Source organism: Phodopus roborovskii, unplaced genomic scaffold (genome assembly GCF_943737965.1).
Source record: "Phodopus roborovskii unplaced genomic scaffold, PHOROB, whole genome shotgun sequence".
Classification (NCBI taxonomy): Eukaryota; Metazoa; Chordata; class Mammalia; order Rodentia; family Cricetidae; genus Phodopus; species Phodopus roborovskii.
This window is the reverse complement of record NW_026126563.1, coordinates 18,674,179-18,693,068: the sequence shown is the minus strand read 5'-3', so window position 1 is coordinate 18,693,068 and position 18,890 is coordinate 18,674,179. Positions and strand designations below refer to the sequence as shown.

Below are 18,890 nucleotides of genomic sequence, written 5' to 3'. Positions count from 1 at the left end.
TGCTGCCTTGTCCCAGAGACAATGCTTCAGGGGGGTCTTGCTTGATTAAACCATGTTAGACTGAACGGGATCCACAGCTTTTCATTTTTTGTGGCAACAAAAGTAGAAATCCTTTTCTCCAGTAACCTGTCTTGGATTTAAATTTTGAAGTCAAAGCATTTTTAAAATATATAAGTTGAATTAATCCAGCAGCATTTCCTTTAACAGATATTGTTTCCTCAGCTGTTAAACAATACAAAGGCAATATAATACCGTATAGTATCCGGATTCTCTCCATCTTTATGTGGCCTTGTTATTACTTTGTTTATTTTATTTTTATTTTTTTTTCATTTTTTGAGACAGCGTTTCTCTGTGAAATTCTTATCTGTCCTGGAATTCACTCTGCATACCAGGTTTACTTTGAAATCACAGAGATCTGCTTGCCTCTGTCTCCCAAGTGCTGGAATTAAAGGCCTGTGCCACCACACCCATCTCCTCTCTGTCTTTTAAAAACCATTTTATTTTTTCCTCTCCCAAGCCTACATATATTTTAAAACATACTGTAAACCTTTAGAGGTTTTTTAAAATCTGAATCTGTCTTTACTATACATCTTTATCTTTTTCTGGCCACGTGTCTTTTATCTGGTAAACAACATTGCTAAAATGAAAGCCATAGCTGTGTTAGCCACGGTTTATCCAAGGTGGTGGGTACTTTCACCGCCAAAGCTGAGAGCTGTGCTCACTGTCTTGGTCTACCCTGCCATCCAGCAGCATGCTGCTGGCTTGGAGATGTGGTCACTGCCATTGCCAGCTCTCGTACACACCAATGAATTGTTAGCAGTGCTTCTTAAAAGCCATGCAGTTTTTTTGCTGCTTATGCTGACTCAGGAAACCTCCCTTAAAAGAGCCACCAAGAGTTCAGGTTATGTAAGATACTTTAGCATCATTTGTCATTTGTATAAGAACTATGGCAATCTGTAAATAAATACAGTCACTATGTCTACTTGAACTATACACACACACACACACACACACACACACACACACACACACACACACAAACTGACTACAGAAAATGGGCGCAAGGGTGAATCAAAAGGATAAAAATATTCATTTATATGTATGAATTAAAATTTGAGATATCTGAAGTCTCCCCCTAAAAATTACACAATATACAATATACAGAATAAAACAGTTTCAAACTTAAGATGATAGCACCAGCCAGGATGTGGTAGTGCATGCCTCTAAGCAAGCACTCACGAGGCAGAGGAAGGAGGATCTCTGTGAGTTCAAGGCCAGACTTGCCTACAAAGTGAATTCCATGATAGCCAGGTATACACAGAGAAACCCAAAACAAAGGGAAAAAAATGATAGCACCATTACAGCAAAAAAGAGGGAACGTTTAGAGAGAATCACACAATTAACCTCAAAATTATCATTAAGGATTTATTAACAACATCTTTTAAAATCTAAAGATCATATTATATATTTGAAATGAGAAAATCTGATGATTATTTGTGGTGGTTTGAAACGAAATGGGCCCTATAATCTCATGTGTTTGAATGTTTGATCCCTAGTTGAAGAATTAGTATGTGCAGCATTACTGGAGTAGCTGTGCCCTTATGGGGAATGTATGAAAATAGAATTAGGCTTTGCACTTTCATAAGGCCAACTACACACTGTTTTTCTTTCTTGCTCTACCTCCTGACTGCAGATCAGGATGTAAAAATCTCAGTTATTGCTTCAAAACCATTCCTATCTATTTATTTCTATGCCTATCTATTTATTTCTATGATAGTCACACACAGCATCTAAAATTGTAAGCAAGCCCTTAATTAGACGCTTTCTTCTATAAGAGTTGGTTACGTCCTGAAGTGTGTGTCAGTTAGGAGGCCTGGGTAGTCTATGGGACCTCTGACAGTGGAACCAGTATTTACCCCTATTGCAGGAATGGACATTGAGAGCCCATTCTCCATGGAAGGCTACTCTTTCAGCCTAGGTACACAGGAGGGGAGCCTAGCCCCTCACCCCAAATGATGAGACAGACTTTGATGATACCCCATGTAAGGCTTCATCCTCCTGGGCTAGTGGATGGGGTGGGGGGAGGTGGTGGGGGAGATGGGTGGATGGGATGGAGAGGGAACTGGGATTAATATGTAAAATAAGATTGTTTCTAAATTAAATAAAAACATATTTTAAAAAACGAGTTGCCTTAGTCATGGCATTTCTTCACAGCAATAGGACAATATAAAAGACAATTGTCATCCTTCTGATTAAATTTTAGATCATATATATACATATATGATACATACATAATATATATGAACATTACTTTTTCAATATTAATGAGTACTTTGTTTTTTAACTTTAAAGTTTTTGAGATAAATATAACTACAACATTTATACCTCCACTTTCCTCCTGTCCAATCATTCTAAATAAGCATTCCCACTCTTCTTTGAATTCATGGTCTCTTTTTCAGTAATTGTTATTTATACAAATGTGAGTGTACAAGTGCATTCCTAAATAAAGCATGTTCAGCCTATGTAATATTATTTGTATGTATTTTTAAGGGTTGACTGTCACTATACAACCAATTTATGTGACCTTCCTTAGGGAAGACAATCTCTCCTGCTTCCATCTTTCCTCAGTTGCCTATTATTCTTTGAGGCCGAGACCTTGTAGTCCTTTGTCTATCTACTTCAGCATGTCATTTCCACTGGGGTCATTCTTGTTCAAGTAATTGGACAGTCATGCTGGTGCAACTTTATGGGTGTAGCTTCTGATATCACTAAGAGACACAATATCAGAGAAAAGTCTTTGCTTCTGTTTCTGAAAATCTTTCTGGCCCCTTCTCTGCAGTTTTCCTTTGTCGTAGGTACAGGAGTATTTTGTAGATATATGTATTGGCACGCAGTTCCAAAATTCTACATGTTCATTCCTTTTGATTTTCTGTAGTAGTCTTGATTCATTGTAAAAAGAAACTTTCTTGATGAGGGTAAAGGTACTGCTTAATGTAAGTATTCATAACATCTTGTCATATGACTGCACTTTGAGAAAGCTTGTAGGATAAAATACTGTCATCCATATGTGTTTAAACTGTTAAATGTTAATCAAAATTCAGTATAGGTGTCAAGCCTTCCACCAATTCAACCCTGAGTTGCATGCAGTGTTCTCCACTATTACAAACTGCTATCCCAGGGTCCTTAAATTTTTATTCCATTTTGTCTCACCATGAAAGTGATAAATTATTTAAAGGAAGAATTTTTACTTTATCGTTTTGCATCCATTTTTAGATATTCAATAAAACTCACCAAGCAGGAAATAGCCTTTGGATGAACAGAGAAAATAAGTAAAAGTAAAAATTCCATATTTCCTTAATCCCAACTAGCAATGGCATTGATATTTTTGAAAAGAGAAATATACCTGTTTTTAGACTGTCTAATAACTTTGACCAAAGTTTCTTTGTCTTCCATAAAAGCCTAGTCTCATTTCCTAAGGCTGGCTTTTTTCTCTCCAGTTCACAGCAGTAGGATGTATTGAAATTGGCCAAAGTGGTAACAATATTTGTAATTTTTATTTATTTGTATTTGTCCAATGCATAGTCTCATGTATCTGCACTCACTGATAGAGCAAACAGCAGAACTTTTTCATATAACTCCTGTGTTGCTCTCTCTATAATTTAATATAACTTCTGTGTTATGCTCCAACATGCTACTTGCAGTGAGAAATGGTTTCATAAAGTTATATTTTTCATAGTTATACTTTTATTGAAATGTATAATGTTTCTTAGAAACAGCTTCAATTTTTCTGCTTTTATCCTCAAGAGGATTGCAGTAACTTAAATCCTAATAATAATATATATAACTGCTTCGATGAACTAATGGTGACTCCTGTTCCTGATACTTCTAAAATGAGTAAGTCCTTACTCGTTTACTTATCAAACCATGCAGAAGAGTCTATATGGCTAAGTTTAAATTCTGAAGTAGTGCACCTGTAATTCATCATTTGTCATTTGCTATTCTGCTTTTGAGACATCTCTTGGCCTGCTGCCAAAACTTAGCAAAAAAAATGAGCATCTGACTATGAATCACCAGTTACTGTGAGACCTGCGCATTATAAGCTGAGGATATTCTAACCCACCAAGCTATAAAATTGGATGTGAATAGCAGCAATCCATTATATATAATGGAAGCCTGACTGGACCTGAGCCAGTCCTGAGAGCATAGCATGAATGAGTCACTCAACTGTGTATGGTTTTGAAAGGATGAAGAAATACAGCCTGGCTCTCCCATGACCACAAAAAACTAGAAGTCTAAAAAGCCCTAAATACAAAACCTGGCCCCTGGCAGCAACTAGGCAAAAGGTCACATTCTTTGCTATTTAGGACAGGACCTGTGAGTATCTGAGCTTTGTCACCCCACCCAGGAACCCATGCGGATGCAAACCTCCGTATATATAGAAAACTGATTGGTCTCTAAAGTGCCGGCTTGGAGGGTTTAAATTTATTGGCTCTGGATGCTATGAGATGATTGGTTTGTTGTAACCATATAAAAACTGCCTCAATTCTGTACTCAGGGTCCTCGGTCCTCTATTCCCGCGTGGTGTATGACTATGGACCCTGGTGTACTTGGAATATAAAAGACCTCATGCTTTTACATCAAGACTGCTTCTTGTGAGTGATTTGGGGTGTCGCCTTTCCTGAGTGGGAGTGTGAAGGTCCACTCTCTGAGGGTCTTTCATCAGCAATACTGTCTTCCAAGCTTCTGTTAAGACAGCCACTGAAACCTTTTTTATAGCATTCAACCATTTTTCTAGTCCAAAATTCAAACTAGAAGTATATATTGTTTGCTTTATTATCTCAATGGTATATCACAACTTCATTCTATAGCATAACTTAGGTTCTAGGGATCTTGATTGTCTGTGGCTTCCACAGAATATCATATGTTTCTACTAAACTGATAACATTCTGACTTGCCCAAAGGTATCCCACACCTTAAACTTGTTGATAAAGCAAATGGGCATCAGAGGATAGGAAATAAATCCAACCAAAATCCAAATGCCTTTTACCTCAGAGAAATTTCTAGGATTTTGTTATGATGTCAAAATGTGGAGATGTTACAAGGTAAAAAAAAAAAAATATTTATGGCAAACTTTTAGTGTTCCATGGCAGAAGACCATGGCAGAAGAAAGAAGCAGCAGAGACTACAGGGAGAATAATCTCTGATTCGTAGATGAGCAAGTGATTACAAAAGTGGAATTTTGCAGGTATTTTTGTGATCATGGGAAAGGTACATGTTTATGATCAGATAAATAACAGGACATAACACGAAACACTGTTTCTCAGAACATATCTGAAAGACATTAAGTTACATTTAAGTTTTAATTATTATTCCTAAGAGATCCATGGAACAAAACTGCCTCTGATTTGCAAGTCCCTTGCCCAAGGACAGATAGTTTGTGATATGCTGGAGGCTATTGTTTAAGGGAAAGTAACAAGCCACATGTTTTCTATCCTAATAAACAAGTTTGTTTGATGCATTTGCACTGATATGCTTGATCCCACATGGGCAGAATGTTCACAGGAAGGAGGTACCTCAGGATGCATGTTTGTTCCTGATTGGACATGACGAGAAATGCAATGAATTGTGGGTTTTCCTTCTTAAGCTTCTCCAAACTGTGATTCTGGGTATTGACCTGGCTGAATCCCATCTACCTGGCTAGTATTTAATTAAAGCTTGCTTTAAATTGGCCTTTGAACTGTGGTAGTGGTTTTATTGTGAAACAATGGAAATAATTATCATGTAATTTACCAGGTTACAGGGGAAGAAAAAAAAAATCTCAAAAGTAAAGTTGGCCTTCAACTTGGGTCACAACTAGAGATTGACATTATGTTAAAGGAGGAAAAGGAAGAAAATGGAATCAGCCTGTCCTTAACAATTGTGCAATTGTGCTTGTGTGGGGCATGAACAAAGAAATATTATTTCAAAGTTAAAAGATAAGTTGTTGAGAAGAATGGGATTGCTGTGAAGAACCTGGCTGTGTGGATTTTTTTTGGAAGGGTATGAAAGATGTGTTGGAACTTTGGGGCAGAAAAACAATGTAAAGCAAACAGTTTGGAGAGAAAAGCGTGCAGGGGTTAGCTTTGCGATGCAGCCACGGCTTGGCTGGGGGTGAGAGGCTGTTTTGGAGGTGACTGCCATCCAGGTAAAGCTTCCTCTGGGGCAGAACAAAGGACTGGGTGTTCTCAAAGCAAGGCTCCACCCACCTAAGCTTTCAACTCTAAGGAATTTCTTTGACTTAAAATGTCACTGAATAAAAGTCCCACAGTTAGTGAGACTCAGGGCTACCAGGGTCCATCATGAGCAAGGAGCTCAATTTGGCAGTTGTCAGCTATTGTCTCTAAAGGCATGAAGGTTGCAGGAGTGAAGGGCTACTCGCTCCCCGATTCTTCCCTTGATGTTTCAGAGTGCCAGCCATATGTGACAAGAGTATATCATGGTATAAAGACCATCCGACCCACAGGGCTGTGACAGGCCATCTCACAGAACTGTGAATATAAAACCAGGTTTGCAGTGGAAAACGAAAAATGTCACTAGGGCCAGGAGACACCTGCTGAAGAGAGCTGTACATATTTGCGTGGTAATGTATACAGTGTGTCATTACTTGGATGTAATTTGCTTTTTGGTTTTCAGAGTATTAATATTAAGAAATAACCTAATTAATGCATTTAGGGTACCACAAACTTTCATCTTAGGGTTCTGGTACAAGACAGATGGTATTAATACTCCTTTGACTACAATAACGTGTGTACAAATACAAATATGTATAGGTCCACATGTGAATGGAGGACGGAGGAATCCCTTGGTGTTGCTCCTCAGAAGCATGTCCACATTATTCTTTGAGATGTAATCTCTTGTTGGTCTAGAGCTTCCATAATTAGATTGGCTGGGAAGTGAGCTGTGAAAATCTACCCATGTCTGCCTCCCCAGAATTGGCATTATAAGTACTTATCAGGACACCCATTTTGTTTTTTCCCACGGGTTTTAGGAATCAAACTGGGGTATATATGATTATAAAGCAAAGACTTTACTATCACAGCTATCTCCTTAGTCTTGTAATTACTTATTGATGCTTACAAATCATATTATTGTAAAATGTACCCAAGTAAATAAGGTTTCTACTTCTTAACTGGTAAAATTAACCTATAAAAATCTCCAAAAAATCCATGCAGTTTGCATTTATTTTGTTTCCACTATTGATTTTACTAATGCAAATGCAAAATTTAAAATGAGAAAATAATAATCTGATGTAAAAATAATAGATGAAATAATAGAAATGTGCAGTATTAATAAAATGTCAAATTATTTTAAAATTATTAGTATCAAAGGATGGCTTAGTCATTTTGACAATTTTAAAAAAGAACTTACATTAATTTTAAATAAACAAAGCATGTATTTTATTCACTTTAACAGTGTTGTTGAAAACGAATGCTGATTTAAATATTAGCATTCCAATACTCATTTGGGAGAGCTGATTGCTATAAAAATTACATATTATTATTAGAGGATTAATATTAATAGAAAGGAATTTTGACAACAATGTGAGTTAAATTTTGAATAACTATGGCAGGTTTAATTGATCATTCATTTGACTAACTTCATTTCATCGTTCAAAGCATCCATTTGTAAGAAAATTACCTAAGACATTAAGTAGAAATCAACTACATCAAAAGGAGCAATGTGGGACAAAATTGATTGTTCAGACCTTATTAGTGCTAGAGTTTAATCAAATGAATTGATGAGTCTAAAGTAATCATCTACCAAATTACTGTCTTGTGGAATATTTTTATCCAGCAATGGAAACTCTTTTTAAATGATGTCCCTATAAAAAGACCAGGAGGGCTTGTTCATGTCTAATTCCAAACATTTAAAATTTCTCAACAATCCTAATCAAATGTTTGATAATTTCAGTAAGAAATAGTAAATAAAGTAAAATGTAAAAGAGGAATATTTCTTGGTTTTAAGGAGTAAGCAACTATGTATTTCTACAATTGATTTGTTACTTTATCCTCCAATTTTATCTGATAAACCATGATGTAGTCTCATCTCTAAAAAATATAATATAATATAAGATGTATGGGATATATAACTTAATGCATATATTCAAAAATTTTTTCAAATGACTGATTATTACAAAACTTAATAATGTTAAGTACTTAATCAAAGATTTTTTTTAGGAATAGAAAATAAAATGTTAACTGGCAGTCCCTGTTATAAAATAGCAAAGCTTCAAATGTAGGCAGGGTTTTCTGTCCTGTTAGCCTGGTCCCAAATAAAATAACCACACAGAGACTTATTATGAGTGCTCAGGCTTGTTACTATCTCTTTCAACTTATCAATTTAACTGATGTTTCTTATCTATGCTCTACCTAGCAGCATTATCTTTTTTTTTTTTTTTTTTTAATCATGGCATGTTCATCTCCTGCTTGATGACTCTGCCCTTCTTTTTCCCAGTATTCTCTTAGTGTGGGTCTCCTACCTAACCTCTCTCTACCTAGCTATTGGCCAGTTGGCTCTTTATTAAACCAATGGGAACATAACAATTCACAGTGTGCAAAATGATTATTCCACACAACTCAAATACACAAATTTGTTTCCCAAAAATAGCTTTCAATACTGTGATAAAAATAGACTGCAAGATAGGGGAAAACTATTTCTCATTAACATGGTAAGCAGAGTTGGGAGGGACAGAAGTTGGCATGGGATTGAGATAACATGGTCATTGTATGAAGCTAAACCTCAAACATACTGTTACAATAAAGACAGAATAAAAAGTATTACAATATTGCCTCATAGATGATTAGGTAAAAGAATGAAATTTAGAAACTTAAGCTCATCATCAGAATCATCAAATAAAAATGAAATAACGGGCTCGTGAGATTAAGATTGTCTGATGCTCCGCATCAGGACCTGAGTTTGTATCCATTGTTCACATGACAGTGCATGTTTACAATACTTGAATGCACAGATATACAGCCAGTAAAGCTTAGCCAAGGAATAACAGACTTACTTAACTATACAAAATAACTTGAAGGGAAAAAAGAGAAAATTAAAATGATCTTTAAAGAGATATCATATTTAAATTTTTATTTCTTATTGATAACTTTAGATAACAAGCTTGAAAAACAATTACTTTCTTTAAAAAAAAACTATTTGTGGATTGTGGAGTTCTTGAAGTTATGAACACCACACAAAATTATCAAGAAAGAAAGAGCAGCATGGTTGATGGTCGGGTATATGAGGCTGAGAGGTAAGCCCCAGAAGCAAAACCTACATTAAGCATATTTAAACAAATCTGGAAGGAAACTGAGAAGCTAGAACATCCTGAGATCTCTTCTCAGGGCTTCAGTCCTGTAGGGCATAACAATGTCACTGAGAATGCAGAAAAATCAGTTATCACAAAAGAACTTTGTGAGGTTGAGACGTTCTGGACATTATGATGGACATGCCATAAGGCAAATAAATGATTCTGAACCAGAGAGGGACTTAGTCACACTTCATTTAGAAGATTAATTGATGAATGTATGAAGGAAGAATGATCTATGGAAATATTAAATTCAGGGGTATTATAAAACGATAATTGAAACATTACAGGTAAGAAATTATAAAAGCCTTTGCTGCGACAATGGTAATGAACTACATAAAGAGGGGATAAATATTTAAGATACTGATTTAAATGGACTTACTTAATGATTCTAATTATTTTATACTTACAGGTTTTAGGTGTGCCCAATATAGTGTACCATTGCATGAGCCTAGCTATTGTGCCCAGTTACTTTAGTCCTTCATAGGATTATCATTTCTTTGTTGGACAACTTAGGAAAGACAATTTGAGAAGTATTGATAATTTTTTCAAATTGGTTGATATCTTTTGGAAATAAAAAAGGCTATAGTTCATTAAAAACTTTGTTTTCCATTGATAAAATCTGTTTTTGTTTTAAACAGAACATCGTATTTCCAATAATATTCACATATGTTAGATTCCTAAAAGTAGATGACTGAAACCCTTAGCATCTGAGACTTTTGTTTCCTGCATGGGTTGTCTCCTCAGTCACCATTCACAGGACTCTGAGAAGTCGTAGGAATATGCAAGCACATACTCAAAGCCCAGCTTTATCTCCAACATTGTGGAAAAAGACTGTACATCACATAGCAGGGCAAATATGTTCCCCTATGCCACTAGGACAGAGCCTGGGGACAGTGACCTCCCAGGGTATCCACAATGGATAAACAGAACATTTCTATATTGTCAAGAATTTAGTTATCTCTTGTTGTGAAGAAATATTAATCTGGTACCTTCTACCTCCTAGACTTTAAAGAAGCCATGATATGCCTTGTATGGCTACATACATATGGTATTCTTATTTTAACAAAAGGGTCCCTTCAAGCATGGAGTTTAAATAGAGATAGACATTGCAAATATTCAACACTAAAATAAAAAACTGCTATTTACCATATGGCAGTTTAGTAGAAAGATGTTAGTTTCAGTCTGATGAGTGAGAAACCGAAAAGAAGTGATGAGAAACCTAGAACAAAAATCATATGTGAAATACCCCTGAAGTGCCTAAGATAGTAGCAAAGAGTCAGTATTCCTGAAATGAAGAGAGGATGATGGTTACCCATGATGTATGCTTAATGAGGAGGCAGAGAAAAGATGAGTCAGATCCTGTCAGCCTAAGAACAATCTATATTTATTTACAAATTATAGCACCAAGAGAGTATTGAACCACAGGTAAATAAGAAATCACAATGCTTTAAAGGCTCAGTTCAAGGTGTGGTTTGGATGAGGATGGCCACTACCTGCTCCTGTGTTTGAATGTGCTCCCCAGACAGTAAAACTGAGAAGAATGAAGAGATGTTGGAGTAAGTGTGTTGGGGGGTGCTTTTAGGTTTCAGAACCCATGCTAAACTGAATCTCTCTCTGTCTCTGCCTTCTGACCTGGGTAAGCTCTTGGCTCCTGTTTGTTATAATATGCCTGCCTTCTTAACTACTGCTACACTCCCTGCCATGCTGGTAATGAACTAATTCTCTGAAACTTTAAGCCAGCTCTCAGTTAAATGCTTCTATAATTTGTCTCAGTCAAGGTATTTTGTCAGGGCATTTGAACAGTGGCTAACACACACAGGTATCACTTGTTCCAGTCTACATTCATAGAAGTGGCGACTGGAATACGGCAAGTTAGGAATATGTTGGTCTAGTAAAGTGGTAGTAGGAGGTTCTTCTCTAAGATCCATGATCTCACTAGACCAGGGTAGTTGAATATGTTTTTAGTATCAAATATTTCCTTCCTGTTGAGAGGGTGGAAATTCCAATCAGAGAGCTGTTGCTGCTGTCAAGATTCCATAATTCCACCTTTAGGGATATCTTACTGTAACGAGTACTGTTTTTCTACCCGCTGCCTCTGGTCTTGTCCCGCTGCCGAGCCAGCCCCAAATAATACACAGAGACTCTGTATTTGATACATTGCTGTTGGCCCGGTTACTTGTTTCTTATCGGCTAGCTCTGCCTTTAAGTATTAACCCATTTCTGCGTATTTCCACGTGGTCTCCTTACCGGGGAGTGAGGCAAGCATCTGGTCTCCCTGGTCTCTCCATGCTGACTCCTCCTATCTACTTCCTCTTTCCTCCTTGTCTCCTGGTACCGCCTATCTTCCTTTCCTATTGGCCAACAGTGCTTTATTATTAACCAGTATGAGAAACATATACAGAATGACATCTCCCATCATCTTACCATGATGGTCATTTTTGCAGTCATAGACATCAGAGCTGTGCAAAGTATTGATTGTCTTTCACTATATAAGCTAGTTGTCAGGGATATGGCTTTCAAGTCAGATCCATCTCCATTCATACTTGCATTGTATGTGGAGTCTTCAGTGGTAGAGACTTAAATTCAAATTTTAGAATCCAACCAAAGGCAACAGCAAACACCTACAATATTTAGGCTTTAGGAGAAAGGGGACATTGTCATCTCAAGTGGCATAACCTCACATGTGTATGTTTGTGAGGTAGATACACTATATATATATATATATATATATATATATATATATATACACACACACACATATACACATATATATGTGTATACATATATGTGTGTGTATACATATATATGTACGTTACATGTAATTTTATGGAAATATGAAATAATGTTTTCTCAAAGCTTTTTCAAAAATCTTTAGTGTTATTTGTCCCTCTTCCCTTCTCATATTACCACCATCTTCTGAATTCACAATTAAAGCACTCCAAGCTCTCCTCCCTGCTTTTCAAATATCCCTGTTCACATCACTTTTAACTGGCTAGTCCCTCACTCTGGGTCTCTCACTCACTCTCTCTCCTTTCCTGAATCCTATAGTTACTCTAGGTAATAATATACATGAATATATATGTATACATACAAATACATAAGCATATTTCTATGAAGAGTGCAAATTATATAAATGTGATCTATCTATAAGATAAAAAGAAGGAATGTATCTAAAATATAGGGGAGTATTAATTCAAGTACCATCCTTCAATATCTTTGCCTTTGTGCACAAGTACAATAGAAATCTGTAATTGAACATAATTGTAGATTTAAAAAGCAAGAAAAAGATCATAAGTCTATATTTTAGTCACTTACTACTTAAATGGGGTATGTATGAGTATACACATACATAGATGTGTTTATACATATTTGACATGGTTATAACAATTTGTTATATCACTATTTCAGAAAGTCACAGAACTTAGTAGTTTTCATGGAATGGATTTGGTGTCTTGGAAAGTATTTAACATTCCCAGAATTAGTTTATTTTATATAAAACCAGCATGCTTTTTCCAAAGGCATAGGTCTCCAGCACCATCTGAGTTTTGCCTTCATAGTCTGCAAATCCCATGAGAATACTGCACAGGTGTGAAACCATGGTAAAAGGCCATCACTCCTATCTGTCTTTAAGGGTCCACTTTAAGTCTGTGCTTCATCAGCCCAGTTAAGGAGCAGTGACATTCAACTCTCTCCTGAGTTCTTTAGCATCAGTCCTGCAGGTTCTATATTACCTGCACTTCACAGCTCAGTGTCTCTGACTCTTAGAGGGAGTGTCAATCTTAGGGCCTTGAAATCTCCAGGACACTTTCCGGGCACTTGGTCAAGGAGTGAGGCACTTGGAAGTCATTATGAAGAGTACTACTAGAGAGACACACTTGTTCTAGTCTTTGCATCAGAAATACTTGGAGTCTCATAACATTGTATATCAAATGATACTTCCCAGATACTTAAAAAGTCGTTTGTAATAAAGAATATATGTATATATCAATAAAGAGATTAGACATAGATATAGATGGTATATGTATATGTATATGTATAGAATAGCCTGTTCTGCCTGCAGTAAGTGCTGGGGAAATGGTGACTCCAGGATTGTGGGAATGGCCAGGCAGTGACAGGTCTAACTTGAAGCCCAAGTCATAGGAAGTCCACAAACAATGAAATTTGCAGGTAAATGTGGTTGGAACTAGAAAATTTCATCTGAAGAAAGCAACCCAAATCCAGAAAGACAAATGCTGGCATATTCTCTTATTTGTGTATCCCAGCTCTTAATATATGAGTAAAAAATTTGGAGCAGTGCTGACACCAGAAAATTGAAAGGGGAAAGTGGTTGGGGGTCTTTAAGAGAGGGAATAACAGGAAACAGGTTATATTGTGGGGGAAGTTGGGGAAATGGTACAATAACTGGGGTTGGTAAGAGAGGATAATTATACAAAAGGAGAGGGAAGGAGGAGGGATAAGTAGCACTAAGAATATTTGATAATGTCCAAGAAAATACATTATTTATTTAAAATACATATAAAGTTGTATGTAAATACAGTATTCCTATTGCCTTACAAATTAAGTTGTGCTACTTATGGTAACAATGCTCTCCCCAAAGACCTATACTATCTAACAAAACCCTAAGGATAGGCATTAGAAACCTTCTCTATAATTACTTGTCCAAGACATCAAAACAATATAAACTGTTTTCATTGCATATTTACCCCCCAAAGATTGAAAATAAATTCTATTGCTGAAGACATCACAAATTTCAAACACAAGAATTAGCAGCATTGAACTGGAATTGACCAAGGAGACTCATCCTTGTAGACTCATTCTCATAATATCGTAAGTTGCTATGCAAGCTGCTGAGGGAGAAGAGCAATCAATAATCCTACCCTCAAAGCCTACCAACCACATCAATGTCAGTATGGCAAGATAAGCATGCAGTAGCAGTTCTTATGTATTGGGCATAACCAACAGTCTTATAATTAAACTTAAAGTCTCCTCAGTAAGAGTGAATTTATACCTGATACTGGAAAAATGACCAATTACATACAGTAGAGTCCCTTTTAGCATGGCTTTTATTATAGTATACAATACAATACAATAGTGAGTTGTGAAATCCAGAACATTATGTCAGTAAAACAAATTTGCTGCATTGACTTCAGTAATCCAGTCTTAAGCATACATAATTCTTTGTCCACATCAACTCACATTCTTCTTTTGCCTAGACTGTTGGTGAAAAAAGATCTTGTTCACCTCTCTTCACAGCATACTCAGACACTGGATAATAGGGTAATACGTCTAGGTACAATACTTTTGGTTTACTCATTTTCTCACTACTGTTGCAATTCAGTGCCTTTCCACTATATGTTACCACTCCCTATAGCCACACACCTATTGTTTTGCTTCCTTCCTTTAGAAATAGAGTGGTTCCAAATGTCTCTAATGGGGACATTCTTCTCCCTTGGGGGTACGAGGATTTTAATTTATTTTTCAGCAGTAATGTTCTATATTAGATTTTTGTGTGTGTGTGTGTGTGTGTGTGTGTGTGTGTGTGTGTGTGTAACACAAAGGCAAATGGATGGAAGTAGAAAAAAGAAATCATCCTGTTGAGCGAGGTATCTCAGACCCAGAAACACAAATATAGTATGTAAGTAGATATTAGCTGTTAAGTAAGTGATAAGCTACAACCCACAGTGTTCAAGAAAGGCTAAATAACAAGGGGGCTCTAGCAGAGACACACAGATATTTCTAGGAAGGGGAAATAAAACAGATGTTTTGAGTGGTTGGGGGCAGCTGGGTAAGGGAACTGAAGGTGTCAGGCAGGGGGTAGGAGATAAGAAGGTAGGAAGAATGGGTAGAGAAGGCTGGAATTAGGGGACAATGTGAAAACCCAGTGCAGTGGAACCTTCCTGAAGCCCATGAGGGTGACCCTAGAAATAACTTCTAGTAATGCAGAATATAGAGACTGAACTGGCCATCTTCTGTAACCAGACAAGTCAGAGTGGTGGGATTTGGACACGAACCAGACACCAAACCTCGACCAAAACTTGTTCTGTGTGCAAGATGTGCTGGGAAAATGGCAACTCTGAGACTCTGAGAGTGGCCAACCAATGACTGCTCTAACTTGAGGCCTATACCAGAGGAAGCCCATGAATGACATTGCCAGGAATGCCGAGAACTGAGAGTTGGACAGCCAAGAGTCCCAGAGTAGAATAAAACCAGACTGGAAAAATCAAATAATGAAGTGATTCCTAATGATATTTTATTATATTCATGGATTGGTGCCTTGACCAAACATCATCAGAAAGGATTCCTGTGATGGAATGAGATGCAGAGAACCACAGTCAAGTCTTCAGTAAAGCTCAGGGAGGAAGAAATGCAAGAGCCAAATGGGTCCAGGACAGCAGGAGAACACGGCCACAGAATCAACTAAGCAGGGCTTGCAGAGGCTCAGAGACTGAAGAAGTAATTGAGGAGCCTGTGAGTCTGACCAAAGTCCTCTGCATGAATGTCATGGTTGTTAGCTTGGTACTCTTGGGGGATTCCTAACAGTAGCAGTGGGGTGTCTCTGACTCTTTGTAAGTTCTTGAAAAATGTTTCCTCCTACTGAGTTGCTTCATCTAGCATCATTATGAGGCTTTGTATCGTATAGAATCTTGCTATTATGTGTTCAGTTGATATCCCTGAGAGGCTTGCTTTTTTCTGAAGGTAAATTATGGAGCAGTATGATGGGGGGGGGTGTCTTTCTGTATGCTGTGAATATGTTTCTCTTATTGGTTGATGATTAAAACTGTTTCAGCCAATGGACAGGCAGGATTTAGCCAGGTGGAAAATACAAATAGCCAAACAGAATTGTAGTAGGTGGAGTCGAGGAGATGATCTGTAGCTGCAATATGCATGGACATTGCTAGGAAGCTAAAACTATGTAGAGATACACAGGTTAATAGAAATGGGTTAATATTAAGAGATAGCTAGCCAGAGAAAGAGGCCAAACAGTTTATAATTAATATAAGCCTCTGTGTGTTTATTTGGGACTAAAGGGCTATGGGGCCACGCAGGACAGAAACTTCTATCTACCCCAGTGGATCTGGGGAATAGGAAGGGGTTTACCTGGGAGGAGTGGTGGGAGTGGAGGCGGCAGTCAGGATGCATTTTATGAGAGGAAAATAAATAAAAACAAAAACAGAATAAAAAAGAAATATTTAAGGCTGTAATTCAATTCTATTTCTACACTAAGAAACAAAAGACAGTTCAGTTCCTAATTTTTTTTTATTCTTAGTTTCAGTTATGTGAAAACTCTAATCATTTTATAAGAATATAGTTTACCCTCTGTCTTTGTTGATATATTATATGGAATAAGGTAGAAAAAAATGTATTTCATAATGACAGATTGGATTTCTGGACTATTCTTGAGTAAAAAGAACATTATACTTTAATTTGAGAGATAATTTGGGTAAGTAATGAACTTCTGGTTTTTATATGAACTTCACATTCTTATTTGTATCCCGGGGCTCTTGTCTATCTCTGATAATCTAACTAAATATGGTGATGCACATTTTATCTCTCTCTCTCTCTCTCTCTTCATTAAAGTACTCTGTTGTATTTATTATCCCATCAAATTGGTTGTCATTTTATTTTGTAGGAAGTCTTATCAAGATTTCTCCTTGAAATGTTCTTAAAGAAGCATTGAGTTACTGTATATTTTTGGTAGTTAGCTTAATAATAGTGATGCAAATACATTTTTTCATTCTGTAAAGAATCAGAAGCAAGAACAAATTATTAGTGGAGATTGTATGTAATCATTTCTTGTACTTAACAGTAATAATAGTAATAACAAAAATTATAAAAGTCTAAAAATAGTCTCTAAGGCTTTCTTAGTAAAATACAAAGTTGATGATGTGGAAGCTATCAAATGTATCAAGACTAAAACAAATTAGAGAGACTAATGGAGAGATAACAAAATTTTGGATTGAATTGGGTAGCCTATGATGTCATCACCACCACCAATAATATTCCTACCCTTCTTTTAATTGGATCATCTATATGGCATTCTAGCCTCTTAGTCAATTTTAAAATACTTCAATAAAAATCTCTCCTTTGATTTGAACTGAACTTCTGTTTCCTAAATTCATGAAATTAAAGATTTCTAGCCTCTCTTCTATGTCTTTCTCCAAATTCTATTCATACTGATAGTACGACGGTATCTTGTTTATCAGATATGTAAATCATCTCATGGAGATATTTCAGTATCACGCCAGCAGCAACTTGCTTAAACAGATGAACCATATTCAGAACAGTGTTCTTTGAGAACAGGACAGATATTTTACAATCTTATGTAATGCAATATTATGTGTTAATATTATTTAGCATTTTTGTAAGTAGTCATTGTCATCAATAATTTTACTTCTATCATTCCCAAGTTCCTTTATGAGGCAGCCATGCATGAAGTTTTAAAAAGCTGTTAGAAATCACTGCTTCTTGTTTCTCCATGTGTATCAAATGATATTAGGAGTACACATATTACCTGGTTATTTGGGTTTTGTTTCTCTTTGTCATTATCTTTTTGTCTTCTCTGGATGTTCATGCCATCATTCAATTTTGTGTCATTTGTGATTTGAATTAATGTGCTGCAGATTTCTATGTCTAGATCTAAAATGAAAGTGTTAGCATTCTTCTGAGATACTTGATGCCAAATGCAATTTAATACCAATAAAACATGGCATAATGCTATTCAGAAATATATTGACAGAATATTTCTACTGAGTGGATGTGGTGTAGCATATTGATCATAGAAGAAGATTTAGAACTTCCTTCAAAAAAATCTCTTAATGTTTCAAGTTAATCTACTGCAGTAAAGAAAACTAACAGCAGAATAGTATATGGAATTCCTTTTTTTTATTTTAAGGAACTTAAATTGAGAAAGAAATAGCTACAATAGATAATCTTCTATTTTACCACTCTGAGACATTGGAGACAATGATGAATATAACAAATGTGAAATACTTTTAGCATATTAACCTAAGATGCACCACAGGGCACAGAGTTCTATTCTGGGTTTATACAGTTTCAAAGAAAAAGTTATTTCTATCAAAATTATAGTGTGAGACTATCAGATTTTATTTCTCTTCACCTCTGGGTTTTGATAAGTATGCTCTATATGCACTACCATGTTCAGAGACATTCAAGATATCTCAATGATACACTACAGAATACAGTTATAGAAGCAGCCACATCCTCTCATGTGTCTTGATATCTAGGATCGAGCATTGATGCATTCTACTGTAGAATACATAATATTCTTCCAGAAAATGTTCATTGCATATCTGCATTTCATGGGTATTTCTATGCTATAATTTCACTACTTTATTCTTACTTTGGAAGCAATGAAAGGGAAGAGGATAGAGAATGAGAAGCAAAGGAAGCATGCCCTTGATTCATTACCTTCTGAAGCAGTTACCAAGCCCTTGCCCCTATGATCGATTATAGGACAGTGAGCTTCAAGTACTGACACACTGAACTTACAAAACCAAAGCACTATCATTTTCTTTCTACACAC

The 18,890-nt window shown here is 36.3% G+C and overlaps 1 non-coding gene across 1 annotated transcript; it reads right to left on the bottom strand.

The window, feature by feature from the left end:
• Positions 1-10,060: 10,060 nt before the first annotated feature.
• LOC127235083 (small nucleolar RNA SNORA73 family) lies at positions 10,061-10,265 on the bottom strand. The gene has a single exon (XR_007835673.1). It is a non-coding gene; the product is annotated as a small nucleolar RNA SNORA73 family (small nucleolar RNA).
• Positions 10,266-18,890: the final 8,625 nt, after the last annotated feature.